This window comes from Pinus tabuliformis, chromosome 5_1 (assembly GCF_031772625.1).
Source record: "Pinus tabuliformis cultivar Carrire ecotype Pingquan chromosome 5_1, CPIR1, whole genome shotgun sequence".
In the NCBI taxonomy this organism is placed as follows: Eukaryota; Viridiplantae; Streptophyta; class Pinopsida; order Pinales; family Pinaceae; genus Pinus; species Pinus tabuliformis.
The window spans coordinates 449,137,129-449,145,996 of record NC_142305.1 but is presented as its reverse complement, the minus strand read 5'-3'; the positions used below and the strand labels follow the sequence as shown (position 1 = coordinate 449,145,996).

At 39.2% G+C, this 8,868-nt stretch overlaps 1 pseudogene; it reads left to right on the top strand.

Annotated features, from left to right (window-relative positions):
• Positions 1-1,029: 1,029 nt before the first annotated feature.
• Positions 1,030-1,584, top strand: LOC149165421 (xyloglucan-specific galacturonosyltransferase 1 pseudogene; annotated as a pseudogene).
• Positions 1,585-8,868: the final 7,284 nt, after the last annotated feature.

Sequence of the window (8,868 nt, the reverse complement as noted above, 5' to 3'; positions counted from 1 at the left end):
AAGGGGGACCCGACACAATCAAATGGCGCCATGCGTCCCCTGTACAGCAGCCGAAACAGCTTTCCCCGGACGCTAAAGTCCGTTTGTTTTGCCCGAGGTTGGTGTGCGAACCTCGTTGGATCAGCCAAGTGATCAGGGCGCCCGATCTCAGCCGTCGATTTCTGAAGTTGCCCTCCGCCCGCATAAAATCAGATTTTGCGTGGAAGTCTTTTTGCGTTGACCGCCGTAGGAGGAATTCAATGGAGTTTAATGCTTGACGTAGTTTTTGGTGGAGGCCATTTAATATGGTTATGGGCCATTTTTATATATGTTTTTATATGGCTATGTAAGCCTATGTGTAAAAAAGCGTTATGAAGTTTTTATGTATGTAGTAGTGACTGCGCATGTTGTAGTTTTAGGGTGTCTGCGCGTTGAAGTTTTTTTTGTTGTGTATTGTCACTGCGGCTGCGCACGGTGGTGCGTTGTATTTTTTTTGTTTTGTTCATGGAAATGTAATGAACGCACAGCAGTGCGAGATATCATTGGAATGGTGCTGCAGTTGACAATGTAATGTATGTGTGCCTGCGCACAGTGGAGCAAAGTTTCTTTTGTGGTGTGCATTAAGGCTGCGCACGGTATGCGCAAGAGAGAGCAAGGGAAAAGAATTTTAAAAACAGGGATGCAATGTTTTCCTCTTCCCATTGAAGAACAGAGGAACACCATGATGTTTATGTAATCTCCACAGGAGTGGAAAATCTGTGAGGGCAACAGAGTTTGTTTTGTAAATCCCTCTCTGCACAGAGGATGAAATATGTATCAGTATTTTTGTTTTAAATCAATAGATGTGTTTGTTGTGACTGTGTAATGGACTGTTATGAGTCATTCTGTTTTAATAGTTTCCCTGTGCAAAGGTCCTGGAACAAAGGAAACAGAGCATTGGCTCTGTGATGTTTATTTTGTTTGGTTTTGGTATTTTCTCCATTTAAAAATTCCCAACACTTCCATCCTTGTTCTGATAAAGATATTTGGCAATGGCAATGGCAGATCAACATGGCACAGAGACCTCATCTGATGAGCTTCGCAGGTGCCCCGAGGCTCAACAGCGAAGAAAGCATTCGTTCCATCCTCATCGACCAGTGTTTAAGCAGACCCGAGAGTTGCGAATATTTTAATTGCAATCCCGGCGTTTGTGAGACTTCTGAAAGTGCAGTGAAACTCTTCATGAAATCCAAATTCTGCCTTCAACCTACTGGTGACAGCCCTACTCGAAGATCCTTTTTCGATTCGCTTATAGCAGGCTGCATTCCCGTACTGTTCAATCCCTTTACAACATATTATCAGTATCCATGGCATCTGCCTGCTAATGAGAGCTCCTATTCAGTTTACATAGCAGAAGAGACTGTTAAAGAAAGGAAGATAAATGTAATAGAGGTTCTGCAGAAGATTCCAGATGAACAAAGGAAGGAAATGAGAAAGACCATAATCCAGGAAATTATGCCTCGTGTAGTATATGGTGACCCAGATTCAAGGTTTGATGAATTCCAGGATGCTTTTATGATTTCGTTGGATAATATTTTCTGGAGAACAAAGAAGGCCCGTATCTAAATGAAATGAACCAAGAGTGAACCCAATTGGGTCCATGATAATTCCATGTATGTGTTGGCAACCAGGGCAGAGAAGCCCATATACACCACCTCCTTTTTTTTGGTCCACAGGGATTTTTTTTATTGCAGGAATTTGAATCTTGAATTTCATTATTAACCGAATACTTCATATTACTGGTATGAATCTTGAATTTCATTATTAACGGAATACTTCATAATACATGTATTGCCAATTAAGCCGTCCATGTGATAAGTCATGGAAATATTGTTTTGTACTCGGCCTGATTGAACAATCTGGCGTTCCCTGTATTTGTATTTGCAAATGAAACCATTGAAATGGCGAGGCAACTGTCATTAGAAATTGCACGGACGTTTAATGAGCAGAATTAATGGATTCGCAGAATAAATTCTCATGTATTTATATGATTTTCTAAAATTTTAAATATAATAATTTTCTTTATCATAATTCAGTTGTTAAATTAACCATGAGAATAACCAGCAGTGAGAACAGTTATGACTGATTGCTATATTGTTTTTGCCTATTACTCACTCAAAATGATGTTTTCTCAATTGTTTTTTTATGGTTTATAAATTTATAAGAATCAATGGGTATCAACTTTGGTGTGAAATGAGACAGTGGAAAGAAGTTTCAAAAGATTGGGTGTGTACTGCTTCAGAAGATTGGGTGTGTACTTTTTTACCCAATTGGGTGTGTACTTTTTTCTCTTTTTGGGTAGTGGAATCAGAAAAACATTTCATTTTGGACTGTGATGCTTTCAGAACATTATGGCAATATATTAACAACTGTTTTTTGACATTTAAGTTTTAAAATAAAGAACTAAAAAATATCAACCAACTCATCATCAATTTGAATAAAAAAAAATTAAAATGCAAAAAAAACTTGAACTTTCTATATTAAGCAATCCCATTCATTTTTAAATAAATTATTTCATCTTGAAAATATTTTCACCTTTTTATTATCATATAATTAAATTATAATAAATAATAATATCATTTTACAATTTAATTATAATAAATATAAGTTGGGGTTGTCCAAAACTGAAATTGGTTTTTTGGTGTTTGAATTTGAATATTAAAATATCCCCAATATATGCTGTCCCAATATTGATTTTTATCTATGGTGTGCGGGTAATCTCTACGAACTAATATTGCAGAGTAGCGAAATTCTATGGTCTGAGCCACAGACTCTCCCTTTCGTGTATAGATTGCGGACTAGCGAAATTCTGTGGTCTGAGCCAGAGACTCTCCCTTTTGTGTATAGATTTAATCTATGCGGTGCAGGTTTCGCTTGTTTGAAATCATTTTCTTAATAATAATAATAAATATAATAATATATTGAGTTTATTCGAGCAGAAAAGAGAGTGCACCGGAGTTAGTGATGTGTGCGTGATAGAATGACCTGAAAAGTACAAACATAGTCGCCAATCTTTCGGCGATCTGGCCGTTATTATCTTCACTCAATTTGATAGATTTGTACTAACAATCACGTTGCAGTGTCTGGGAAAACCACGGAGGCAGAACCCTAGGAGGCACTGCATAACCGAGCAACGCAAGCCTTGAAAGCACGGCATTCTACCAATGATACAGACAATTGTTGGAATGTTAATTCCAATTGCAGGCAGCAGGCGGACGTGGGCAGCCGACTCAGCAGTCGTACCAACGCCCAAACCGCTGCACCCAAAACTGCCAGAACGAAACCGCAAACCACCTTGATGCATATCGGACCGCCTTTGGTCACAAGGAAGTTTTCGTACACAAGAGCCCGATATAATATGGGGCAGACGCGTGGCTTTCCCCATACGTAAGCAAACGTAATTTTTCGGGCGCTAAAGTCCTGCAGCAAAAAGTCTCCCGATATTCATCACCGCCGTTCGATTTGCTTCTTCATCCTCCGCCGTCAATCAACCAAACCTGCATTTGAACCAGCATTTAAAACCTTGCGTGGAGTGAATTGAAACTTCAGCTTGACCGCAGTTGTGTCAGGGTAATTTAATGACTTCACAGGGGTTGGTAAATGGTTGATGAAGTTTTAATTTTATTATTTTTATATCAACGAGAGGTATGGGCATATATATATTATATGTGTTATATTTTGTTAAAAAAAAGGGCGTTGACCATATATGTTGAAAAACCCACGGTTGTAAATAATGTTTTTTATGCACGAAGGTATGGTGGATATTAATGACAGGTATGGTCATTATATCATTTTATATACGCAATGTAAAATTCATATGTATGTAGAGCTCGTGTGTAATTTTTTTACGGAGTTGACCATTGTAATATGAGAGCTCGAGGGGAGCAAAACAGAATAGTGACGCACAGCAGTGCGAGTAAAGAGAACAGGGGAGCGCACGTGAAGCAGGGGAAGATATTGCACAGCAGCGCATAGATTTTTTTTGCACGTGAAGCAGGGGAAGATATTGCACAACAGCGCATAGATTTTTTTTAATGTATTAGGTATGCATTGAAATGCAGGAGAAAAGAACGCGAGAACAGGGGAGCGCATGTGAAGCAGGGGAAGATATTGCACATCAGCGCATAGATTTTTTTTAATGTATTGGGTATGCATTGAAATGCAGGAGAAAAGAACTTGCACAACAGCGCATAGATTTTTTTTAATGTATTGGGTATGCATTGAAATGCAGGAGAAAAGAACGCACAGGTATTTTTTTTGAAATGGTGAATGTAATGAAATTTTTACTGAGTATGTGTAAAAATAGTTTTACACCAGTAAAGTAAAAAAGGGGTTTTACTGCAGTAAACCCAGCACAGTGAATTCTCAGGTGGAGACATAGTTTTGTTTTTGATGGGTGAAAGTAATTTTGGTGAATCCCTCTCAGCAAAGAGGATGAATATGTATCAGAGTTGGCTGAATGTATTTTTGGTAAATCCCTCTGAGTGAAAGAGGATGAAGTTTGTATCAGGCTTTATATTTTAATCAATAGAAATGTTTTATGGCTATGTAATACTCTGTTCTGAGAATTTTTTTTAAAAAGCTTCCCTGTGCAAAAAGATTCTGTGGCAGAAGGAAACAGAGCATTGCCTTTGTGTGTGTTTGATTTGTTTGGTTTTTGGTATCTTCCCATGAAAAATCTCCATCAGAGCTGGTCCAAGCTCTTTGATGGTGACAGAGCTGGCTTAGGCTCTTTGAAGGTGACAAAGAAGCTGAAGGGAGGAGTCTTTTGTTGCAGCAGTAGATCTTCTCCAGCAGAGTGAAGGCTCAGTCAAGAAAATACTCAGGTATTTCACAAAGTTTTTTTTATGTGTTGCTGAAGAAGTAGTCAGTTGTTTTAAAATACACAGTCAAGAAATTGAAGCATAGTTGAGGCTGCAAGAATGGCTGGCACAAGCACCAGTAATAGCATGGGTATGCAGCTCCCATTATTTGATGGTAAAAACTATGACTATTGGGCAATAACAATGAAAGCCTTGTTTGCTTCCCAAGACTTATGGGAAATAGTTGAGGAAGGTTTTGAACAACCAGCAGATGAAAATGAGTTTAATGCATTAACTCAAGGAGAGAAGGATTTGCTGAAGAGCTGCAAGAAGAAGGATTCAAAAGCCCTTTTCTTCTTGTATCAAGCAGTGCATGGAAGCGTGTTTCCAAGGTTAGCAGCAGCTAAGACATCCAATGAAGCATGGCAAACCCTCAAGACAGCCTATCAAGGCATGGAGAGAGTGAAGACAGCAAAACTACAATTGCTGAGGAAAGATTTTGAGAATTTGTGCATGAAGGAGTCAGACAACATTGACTCATTCTTCACACATGTAATTGGTTTGGTCACACAGATAAGGACTCATGGAGAAACCCTTGAAGATAGGAGGATTGTGGAGAAAATATTGAGGGTCTTACCCTCAAAGTTTGATGCGATTGTCACCACCATTGAAGAGACAAAGGATCTCTCAAAATTTTCAGTTGATGAGCTACATGCATCACTGATAACACATGAGCAGAGGTTGAGTAGAAATGAAAACTCATCTCTAGAGCAAGCCTTCAAGACCCAGATGTCTTTTGGAAGAGGAAGAGGTCAAGGTAGAGGAAACAAGAGAGGAAGAGGCAGAAGCCAGAACAGAGGTGGAAGGAACAGCCCAGCAAATGCACAAGGAAGAGGCAGCAATCCAAATCAGGACCAAGGCTAAGGCAACAGCCAACAAAGAGGACAACATCATGCGAAAGGACAAAGGTATGAAAAATCCAATGTCCAATGCTATTATTGTAAAATGTATGGGCATTATGCCAGTGAATATAGGAAGAAGGAGCATGATATAAATAATAGACCAAATGCAAATGTTACTAGAGAAAACAGCAGTCAAAATAATGTGTTGTTAGCTTGTAACATGGCTGAAACAAAGAGTGAAGACATATGGTTTTTAGACTCAGGTTGCAGCAACCATATGACATGAAACATAGCCTTCTTTTCTGCCCTAGATAAAAATGTGAAATCAGAAGTTACACTAGGAACTAATAGTAAAATTTCTGTTATGGGAAAAGGGGAGGTAAAAATATTTACAAAGCAAGGAGAAAGGAAAACCATAGCAGATGTCTACTATGTCCCCGGAATGAGATGTAACCTCTTGAGTATTGGACAGCTTTTCCATAAGGGGTACAATGTTTTCTTTAAAAATGATGTATGCACCATCATGGATATACCACCCAACAAACGATGCATTGCTGAAGTAAAAATGATGAGGAACAGGATGTTCCCTCTTAGGATCAGGGCAGATTTGAAAAACAAAAATGAAATTGCAGCAGTTACCCAAGAGGCTTTCCAAAGCGCGCCAAAGGATGAAAATTGGTTGTGGCACTTGAGATTTGGACATCTCAATTTTGGAGGTCTAAACTTGTTAAGCAGAAAAGGAATGGTAAGAGGATTACCATTGATAGAGAAACCGGACAGCTTATGTGAAGGCTGCATATTGGGGAAACAACATAGAGAAAGTTTTCCATAAGGTAAAAGCATAAGGGCAAAGGCACCCTTAGAGATCATCCACTCAAATTTATGTGGACCCATGCAAGCTCCATCATTAGCAGGTAGCCAATATTTCCTAACATTCATTGATGACTTTACAAGAAAAACTTGGGTATATTTTCTTAAAAACAAAAGTGAAGTGTTTGAGAAATTCCAAAATTTCAAGGCATTTGTGGAAAACCAAAGCGGGCTGCACATTAAAGTTTTGAGAACTGATAGAGGAGGTGAGTATATCTCCAAGGAATTCCTAAGATTTTGTAGAGAAAATGGAATTCACAAACAGTTTACAGCTAGGTACACCCCACAGCAAAATGGAGTTGCTGAAAGGAAGAATAGGACCATCATGGATATGGTGAGGAGCATGCTAAAGGCAAAGCATTTGCCAAATGATTATTGGGCTGAAGCTGTAAATTGTGCAGTGTATATTTTGAATAGGTGTCCTACAAAAGCAGTGTTGAACAAAGTGCCGGAAGAAGCATGGAGTGGGAGAAAGCAAGGAGTCACCCACATGAGAATTTTTGGATGTGTGGCCTATGCACACATTCCAGATCAGCTAAGGAGGAAGTTGGACAGCAAAGGGGAGAAATGTCTTTTCATTGGATACAGTGAGGAATCCAAAGCCTACAGGTTGTATATCCCATCTACCAAGAAGTTTTTCGTCAGTAGAGATGTTCAATTCATTGAGGAGGAAGCTTGGGATGGAAGCATAGAGAAAACAGTGAATGTTAAAAACTATTTGTCTCATGATGAAGATGAAGAGGAAGTGGCTGAAATGCATCCCCAAACAGCAGCGCCAACACAAGGACAGCAAGGGACACCATTGAGGATAAATGAGAGTGCTTCTCCAAGCACACCACAAGGAGGAAATTCAAGTGCGTCTTCAAGCACTTGCACACCAAGTGAAAGAGGTAAGAAATTTAGAAATCTAAGTGACATTTATGATGAAGGAATGAATTCCTTATTTTCCTTGTATTGTCATGTTGATGATCCTATTCATTTCGAGGATGCAATTAAAGATAGGAAATGGATAGAAGCTATGGATGAAGAGATGAATGCCATAGAGAGAAACAAAACATGGGACTTGGTTGAGCTACCAAAAGGCAAAGAAGTCATTGGAGTAAAATGGGTTTACAAGACCAAGAGCAATGCTGAAGGCAAGATAGAAAGGCACAAGGCAAGGCTGGTTGTCAAGGGGTACAAGCAGCAGTATGGGAGAGATTATGAGGAGACTTTCGCACCGGTTGCAAGAATGGAAACCGTGAGAGCAGTGCTGTCCATAGCAGCACAAAACAAATGGAAAGTCTACCAAATGGACGTGAAATCAACATTCCTAAATGGAGTGTTAAAGGAAGAGGTTTATGTTGAACAGCCTCTAGGCTATGAGAAGAAAGGTGAAGAGCACAAAGTGTGCAAATTGAAGAAGGCTCTTTATGGGCTGAAGCAAGCGCCAAGAGAATGGTACAGTAGGATAGATTCATATCTATTGGATAATGAATTTGACAAGTGTGAGGGAGAACCCACCGTCTACATCAAAGAAAAAGATGGTAAAATTTTGATTGTTGTCTTATATGTTGATGATGTTATTTTCACAGGTAATGATGATCAGCTCATTAAGAATTTTAAATCAGTCATGAAAGAGGAATTTGAAATGACTGACATGGGTTTCTTGAGATACTTCTTAGGCATAGAAGTAGATCAAAATGAAAAAGGAATTTTTATCTCACAAGCTAGATATGTAAATCAAGTATTGAGCAGATTTAACATGCAAGAGTGCAAGGCAGCGATCACTCCCACAGTAATGGGATTAAAACTCAGCAAAGAGGACAGCAGCAAGGATTTTGATCCTAGTTTGTACAAGAGTATTGTTGGCAGCCTTATGTATTTAACAGCTACCAGGCCTGACATTATGTATGCTGTTGGTTTAATTTCCAGATTCATGGAGAGGCCAAAGGAGGCACATTGGCAGGCAGCAAAAAGAATTTTGAGGTATGTCAAAGGTACCAAAATGTTTGGCATTTTATATACTGTCTCAGAACATTCAGATTTAATTGGATACACTGATAGTGATTGGGCTGGAAGTGTAGATGATCGGAAAAGCACTTCTGGTTATGTTTTTCATATGGGTTCAGGAGCCATTTCATGGGCTTCTAAGAAGCAGTCCATTGTAGCATTGTCTACAGCAAAGGTTGAATATGTGGCAGCTACAGCAGCAGCATGTCAAGCAGTGTGGATGAGAAGAATGTTGAGAAGCTTAGGCCAAGAGCAGGCAAAAGCGACAGTGATTTTTTGTGACA